Here is a 7,150-nt window from a genome sequence, read left to right as displayed (position 1 = left end):
AGCAAGTCCGGTTTTATCCCATGCTTTTTCAGACTCAGGCCAGCTGGCCTTGGTGAATTCCCGAAAGAACATCCCCATTGTCTCAGAATGTGGGTCAAACTTCACCTTTAAAAAAGAATTTATGCTTATGAGTGTCTGCGTGTATCATGTTGTCTTAGTCCTTTTTCTATTGGTGCAAAGAGAAACCATAAACAAGGCGACTTATAGAAGAAAACATTTCATTGGGGCTGGCTTACAGTTTCACAGTTAGTCCATTATCATCATGGCAGGGAGCATGGTGGCAGGCAGGCAGGAAGGCAGGGTGTTGGAGAAGTAGCTGAGTGCTACGTCTTGATCTGTGGGCAGCAATCAGAGACAGAAAGAGACAGAGGCTGCTGTGGACTTTTGAAACCTCAAAACCCGCCCCCAGTGACACACCTTCTCGAACAGGGCCACACCTCCTGATCTTTCCCAAACAGCTCCACTAGCTGGGACCAAGGACTCGAACATAGGAGCCTATGGGAGCCGTTCTCATTCAGACCAGCTGATGTGTGTGCCATGTGCATGCCTGGTGTCCAGGGAGGCCAGAAGAGATGTTGGATCTCCTAAAACTGGAGTTACAGATGGTTATTAGCCACTAAGTGGGGTGCTGGGAACTGAATTCAGGTTCTCTGTAAGAACAGCAAGTGATTTTAACCACTGAGCCATGTATTCAGCCCCCCCCCCCATCTTGTTTTACTTATTTTATTTTTTAAACAGGCTCCCGCTGAACCTGGAGCTCGCTGATCAGTGTGAAGTCTGGGGCTCGGGTCTCCACCTCTCAGCGCTGGGATTACAGAGTGTACCACCACACACACCACTTTTTACATGGTGCTGGGGTCCAAACTCAGGTCCTTGTGTGCAGTGAGAGCAAACGCTACACACTGATCTATCTCCCAAAGGTGCCACTGTTTCTTACATTGAAGCAAGCGTACAGGAACACACCCCCGCCCCCTGCACTCACACACTACACTGAATTCGGGGTGCAAGAGCAAGGACACACATGGAGAATGACTAGATTCTTTGGGGAGGCTTAGCAAGCACACTACTGTCCCTGCAAACACGTGAGCTCAGCCGGCACTGTTCCCAAAGACCCAGCTGCCTCTGCTACCACGTTCACCAGAGGACAAGCTGATACAAAGCAGTGGGGCTGAGAAACTGAGTTCTGAATTCTTCTACACTAGCAAGGACAAGGTCACATCACAGTCTCCCAGGGAGATCTTCAGAGACAGAAGGACACTTCCAACAGTAGTGGCTACAGAGAAGGGACATGCTCCTGACTTTCCTGTCTACACATGGGGAAACAGATGCATAGAAAGGTTGAGTAACTCCACCAAAGGCAGCACAGCCTAAAATAGAGGGAGGATTGAAACACATCACGTTCACACTAAGCTGAGAAGTCAAGAGGGAGGAGGGAGAGAGACTGGAAGAAGGGGAGGGCCCTTGGAGATTGAGGCGCTGGCGAGGAGGGAGGGGTTGGGGAACCAGCCAGGGAGGTTGCAGGCCCCAGCACCCCTGTTTCTGCTGGCCAACCAGATATGCCAAGGACTTACGAAGGACACAGGGCTCACCCAGAGGAATAGATCACTTGTGGTCCTCCCAGACCCTGTCAGCAAAGCTCTGGATCTGAGTGTCCTCACAGCCAGCTGACATTGACTCTAAGCAGAGACATTCCAAACCCTGGAGGAATGTAGCAACACGAGCCTGAGATGCAGCTAGGGAGTGGATGGTGTCAGGAGTCTAGCCAAGGCTGGGATACACGTCCTCAGCAAGTATTTTCAGTTCCTACTGTGTGCAGGACTTGGGGCTGAGGCATTCCTGAACTCTAGGCCTGAAGCCCTTGGCATTAGCCCATGGGGCATGGGTGGGCCCACTCTTCAAGGAATGGAGGCACTTCTACCCCCCCCCCCATCCTCCGCTCCCTCCTTTTGAGCTCCTTGGAACCTGTGAGAGGCAGGGCCAGGCAATCTGAGTTACTATCTCTTGAATGCTGGGCTGGGACAGTATTGGCACCCCACCCCTGTCATCACCTCATGTCTGGCCTTCTGAAGCCAGCTGTCCCCAGGCTGAGTCCACAGACATGGGGCCCTTGATGCTGCCCCTTGCTCTGAGAGTGCATTCCTTTCCGGCTGGAATCTGCACCAGGAACAAGACAAACAACCCCAGAGAAGTGTAGGCCCAAGTGGCATAGCAGCAGTGACAGGTGTGACCTTGAGACAAGCAAATCCCCCCCCCCTTCCCCAGGGAGGTGATCCTGAACAGGAGGAGGCCCCTCAGTGGCATTGTGGTCCGAGGACCCTCCCATTCCTGATTCCCAGCCTTGACATTTTACTGTCAGGGGCATGGCTATACAGTAGGCATCTGTCTTAGTGCCCCCTGCACCCTCTGATCCAACACTTAGCCTGGGGACAGGCAGCTGGACTTAAAAAAATAAATCAAAATAAAAATCAAAAAGAGTCACTGAGTGGTTAAAGATGGTAATGAACCCAGTTGGAGAGCTGCTAGAGGCTCACAAAGGTGTGGCACTGTGGGAAGGAGCAGGCCTAGGCCCAGATTGGTTAAATGTGTGCACAGGTGATGGAGGAGGGTCTATGTATTACTTTCATTGGCTAATAAAGAAACTGCCTTGGCCCTGATAGGCCAGAAAATTAGGTAGGTGGAGTAGACAGAACAGAATGCTGGGAGAAAGAAGCAGGTTCATTCAATCAGTCACTATACCTCTCCTCTCCAAGATGGACGCAGGTTAAGATCCTTCCTGGTAAGCCACCACCTCGTGGTGCTACACACATTAATAGAAATGGGTTAATCAAGATATGAGAGTTAGCCAATAAGAGACTAAAGCTAATGGGCCAAGCAGTGTTTAAATGAATACAATTTGTGTGTTGTTATTTTGGATGTAAAGCTAGCCGTGCGGGAGCGAGCCAGGCGGGAACACAGCCCGCTGCTCCTCACAACACACAGGGCAGTCAGATGGCAGGCATGTGGGCCATTGTCATCAAACCCTGAATGAGAGCGCTACTAACACAGTCAGACTCCATGTTCAATAGGCTCTCAGGAGTGGTTTTTCCAACAGGGTTTTATTTTAATCTTTAAAAGTTTCTGAATCATTTGTGCATCAGTCCTCTCTTTCCACAGTGTGAGTCCTGGGGACTGAGCCTAGGTTTTAGGCTTGGTGGCACGCATCTTTCCCTGCTGAGCCATCTTGCCAGCCCCCATAGGGTTTTAACATGTCCTTGTACCAATATGCCAGCAATCGATAGCAGTTTTCTACAAACAGAGACTGCTTTCATTTTCCAGCTGCCCAGACTCGAATAATCACACTGAAACTATATTAATTACAACACTGTTTGGCCAGTGACTTGGGTGTATTCCTAGCTAGCTCTTACATCTTAAGCTAACCCATTTCTATTAATCTATGTATCCCCACAGGCTGTGACTTACTGGCATCTTTCTCCTTCGGTGACTACATGGAATCTCTTTGACTCCATCTACTCTCTCTCTTTCTATTTCTGTTTGGATTTCTCACCTGGCTTTACTCTGCTAAGTCATTGGCCTAAGCAGCTTTATTCATCAACCAGTAAAAACAACACATATACAGAAGAACATCCCACATCATCTTCCCTTTTCTATTTAATTAAAAGGAAGGTTTTAACGTTAACATAGTAAAATTACATGTACAAAATAGTTATCAAGCAAGAATTAGAGTTGCAATATTTAGTCCATTTACATTTGGCAAATTAAGAAAAATACTCTATCATCTATCATATCTCTGTGAGTCTAAAGTTTTATATATAATTTATCTTTCATCATAACCAAGAAAAACTATAATTACAACTATCTAGTATTCTATCAAAGACCCCAGAAGGATATAATAATACCTAAGTAAACAGGAAGTGTACTGTAAGCAACTTCTAAAGTTCTAGTATTGATAGAGACATCTCACTGCCTTGACAGCAAGGTGCCAAAAGGCCAAAGTTCTTTTGTAATATTGGCGTATCCATCTTCAGCCTACAGACCCATAATATCTGGCAGACTTTTCAGTGAAGCAGGAAATTTGAAGATATGTTTTGCCTTGTACTGACAAAGTAAAAAAGATTAGAAAAGTATGTACAGTCTGTTTTAACAAAATTAATCTCAAATTTGTATGTATATACAAAATTTGTATAGAATGTGCAAAAGTCCAATCCAATGTAAAACATTTAAGACTAGTAGCTGCTTTTTAAAAAAGTTATTGCATAATCTACTTTTAAAAAATCTTATCTTATGTTTGGGAAGGGGTTTTGCTTTTGCTTCCATAGGAGAAGAAAAGCTATGGATACTATTAAAATTGATAAAGATTTGATTTGAACAAGGCATCTCTTAATTAGAAGAGATGATAGATCATTAAGCACCATATAAAACTAGCAAATGCTTTTCATTTGATCATATATAATTTGCCAAAAAAGAATCTCCCCAAAATTAGGGTTGGGGAGGGTTTTGTTTCTGTATTTCCAGGAGAATGAAGATATCCATGATATGGGAAGATCATTTGTCAATCTGTTGTTTCATTGGTTAATCAATAAAGAAAAATGCTTGGTCTGATAGTTCAGAAAATTAGGTAGGTGGAGTAGACAGAACAGAATGCTGGGAAGAAGGGAAGTGTGGTCAGATGCGATGGACCCAGCCGCCAGGTCAGACATGCTGAATCTTTCCTGGTAAGACACCACTTTGTGGTGCTACACAGATTACTAGATATGCGTTAAAGCAAGATATGAGAGTTAGCCAGTAAGAGGCTAGAACTAATGGGCCAGGCAGTGTTTAAAAGAGTACAGTTTCCGTGTTATTATTTCAGGGCATAAGCTAGCCAGGCGGCCGGGAGCCAGGTGGCAGGAACGCAGCCCACCGCTCCTTCTACACATCCAGCTAAGGAATTGAAGACCACTGAACAAATGAGACATCTGAAGTAAAAGTGCGAATCATCCAGAAAATTGTCTCAAGAAAAACAGTAAATTGACTATTAGTATATCACATTTCCAATAGGATAAAATTTCATTAATCTTCCCAAATGCTCATTTATGCTATTTTCTACAGACATATAGTGCAAATGGTCTTTTTGTAGTCCCAGTCCAGTTAAAGACTAAATCTGGCTTTGGAGTTGGAGTGTGGCTCTCTCCTTCTCTAAACCCAAGCATGCTTATTAAAGTGAAATCCAAAATCTCTATCTCATGTCAGAAGAGCCACCTGATATGGGACAAAGAAAAACAAAAATTTAAGAACTATTTTATTGCAACTAATCTCATAACCCTTTGGTTTTATATAGACTCTGTAACAGCTTTTCTTAAGGTATAACCAAACAAACAAATAAATAAGTGTATTATGTATGCATATATGTATATATATAATATTATATATTAAACTTTTGTCATGGTATTATTAATGGTCATATAGAATACTAACTAATTCTAGAAAAAGGTTTCATCTACCTTCCTATACATGATTTTGGGTTTGAGTCTCTATCAGTTTTCTGCAGTGAACCATGAGCACACTTTACAGTGACCTTTGAAGTCTCCATAAGGAGGATGGGGCCCCACAATGACGATTCCTCCATAACTATGATAACACCACTAAGTTTAAAAACACCACCTAAAAATCAGCTTTGGACTACAAACTTCTCAGTGATGGGGGAGAGCCTTCTGTTTTGTGTTAATTTCTTTGGTTAAATAAAGAGACTGCCTTGGCCCTTTAATAGGACAGAAAATTAGGTAGGCAGAGTAGACAGAACAGAATGCTGGGAGAAAGAAGCCAAGTCAGGCAGTCACCATGATTCTCCCACTCCAGACAGACGTAGGTTAAGATCTTTCCTGGTAAGCCAGCTCGTGGTGCTACACAGACTATTAGAAATGGGTTAGATCAATATATAAGAGAGATGCAGCGGACACCGGCGCGCAGACGCGGCAGACACAGGCACGCAGATGCAGCGGATGCGGGATAGTCCAAGCATGAAACAGTAAAGCCCACACTGAGAGCAGATCGCCACACTACAACTAAATCAAATAGGTTTTGGGGGGCCTGGCCTGCAGAGTGGTAGACCTTTTATTGGTGAGGTCCACGGGTGAACGGGAAGCCTGGTCCTGTCCCTGAAGACCACCCTGAGTGGGGAGAGTGTTCTTGGCCTGCGGTGGAACACAGGAAATGGAGCGGGGGCATTCCCCGATCCCCTTGAATCCCCGGTTAGCCTGCGAGAGCTGGTACCCTCTGCTGGGGCTGCTCCTCCTCTGCTGCGATCTCTCTCTCCCTGGCATATCCCAGCTTGCGCCCAGGGACCTCCTTCACTCCCCCTCCCTTCCGCGGGGCGGCGGGATCACCCAGTTTAGCCTGTTTGGGCGCTGGATAGGGAGCTCGGGGCAGAGGACAGTGGGAGTTCCTCTGTTTTAGTGGCTGGCCTGCAGAGGGGTAGGCCTTTTGTTGGCGAGGCTCATGGTGAACGGTGAGCCTGGTCTTGGTCATGAAGACCCGTCTGAGTGGTGAAAGAGATCTTGGCCAGTGAGGGGAACCAGGAAACAGAGAGAAGGCATTTTGTAAGTGGGGCCCCTGGCCAGCAAGAAAACCTGTTTCTGTTTTAAAAGACCCATTAGATAGCATCGATAGGAGGAGATGGGCAGGCGCCAAGGCAAGAATTCACCCAACAATCTGAAAAACAACATGAAAACACCAGAACCCACTGATCTTACAACAGAAGGACTTGAACACCCTAACACAGAAGAAGTGGAAAAAATTGACTTTATGAAAGCAATAGAGTCCTTTAAACAACATGTAAAAAAATGCCCTTATAGAAATGGATGAGAAGTATAACAAAAAGTTTGAAGAAATGAGTAAATGCATAAATGATACCTTGGGAAACCAAGAAAAAACGATCAAACAGGTAATGGAAACAGTTCAAGAATTGAAAACTGAAATGAAGGCAAGGAAGAAAACACAAACTGAGAAACAGCTAGATATGGAAAATCTAGGTCAACGAGCAGAGACTACAGAAACAAGCATAATCAATAGAATAGAAGAGATAGAAGAAAGAATCTCAGATGCTGAAGACACCATAGAGAAAATAAACGCACTGATCAAAGAAAACAGCAAAGCCAACAAATTCTCATCACAA

This window comes from Microtus ochrogaster, chromosome 7, assembly GCF_000317375.1.
Source record: "Microtus ochrogaster isolate Prairie Vole_2 chromosome 7, MicOch1.0, whole genome shotgun sequence".
Lineage (NCBI taxonomy): Eukaryota > Metazoa > Chordata > Mammalia > Rodentia > Cricetidae > Microtus > Microtus ochrogaster.
Note: the sequence above shows the minus strand (reverse complement) of the source record.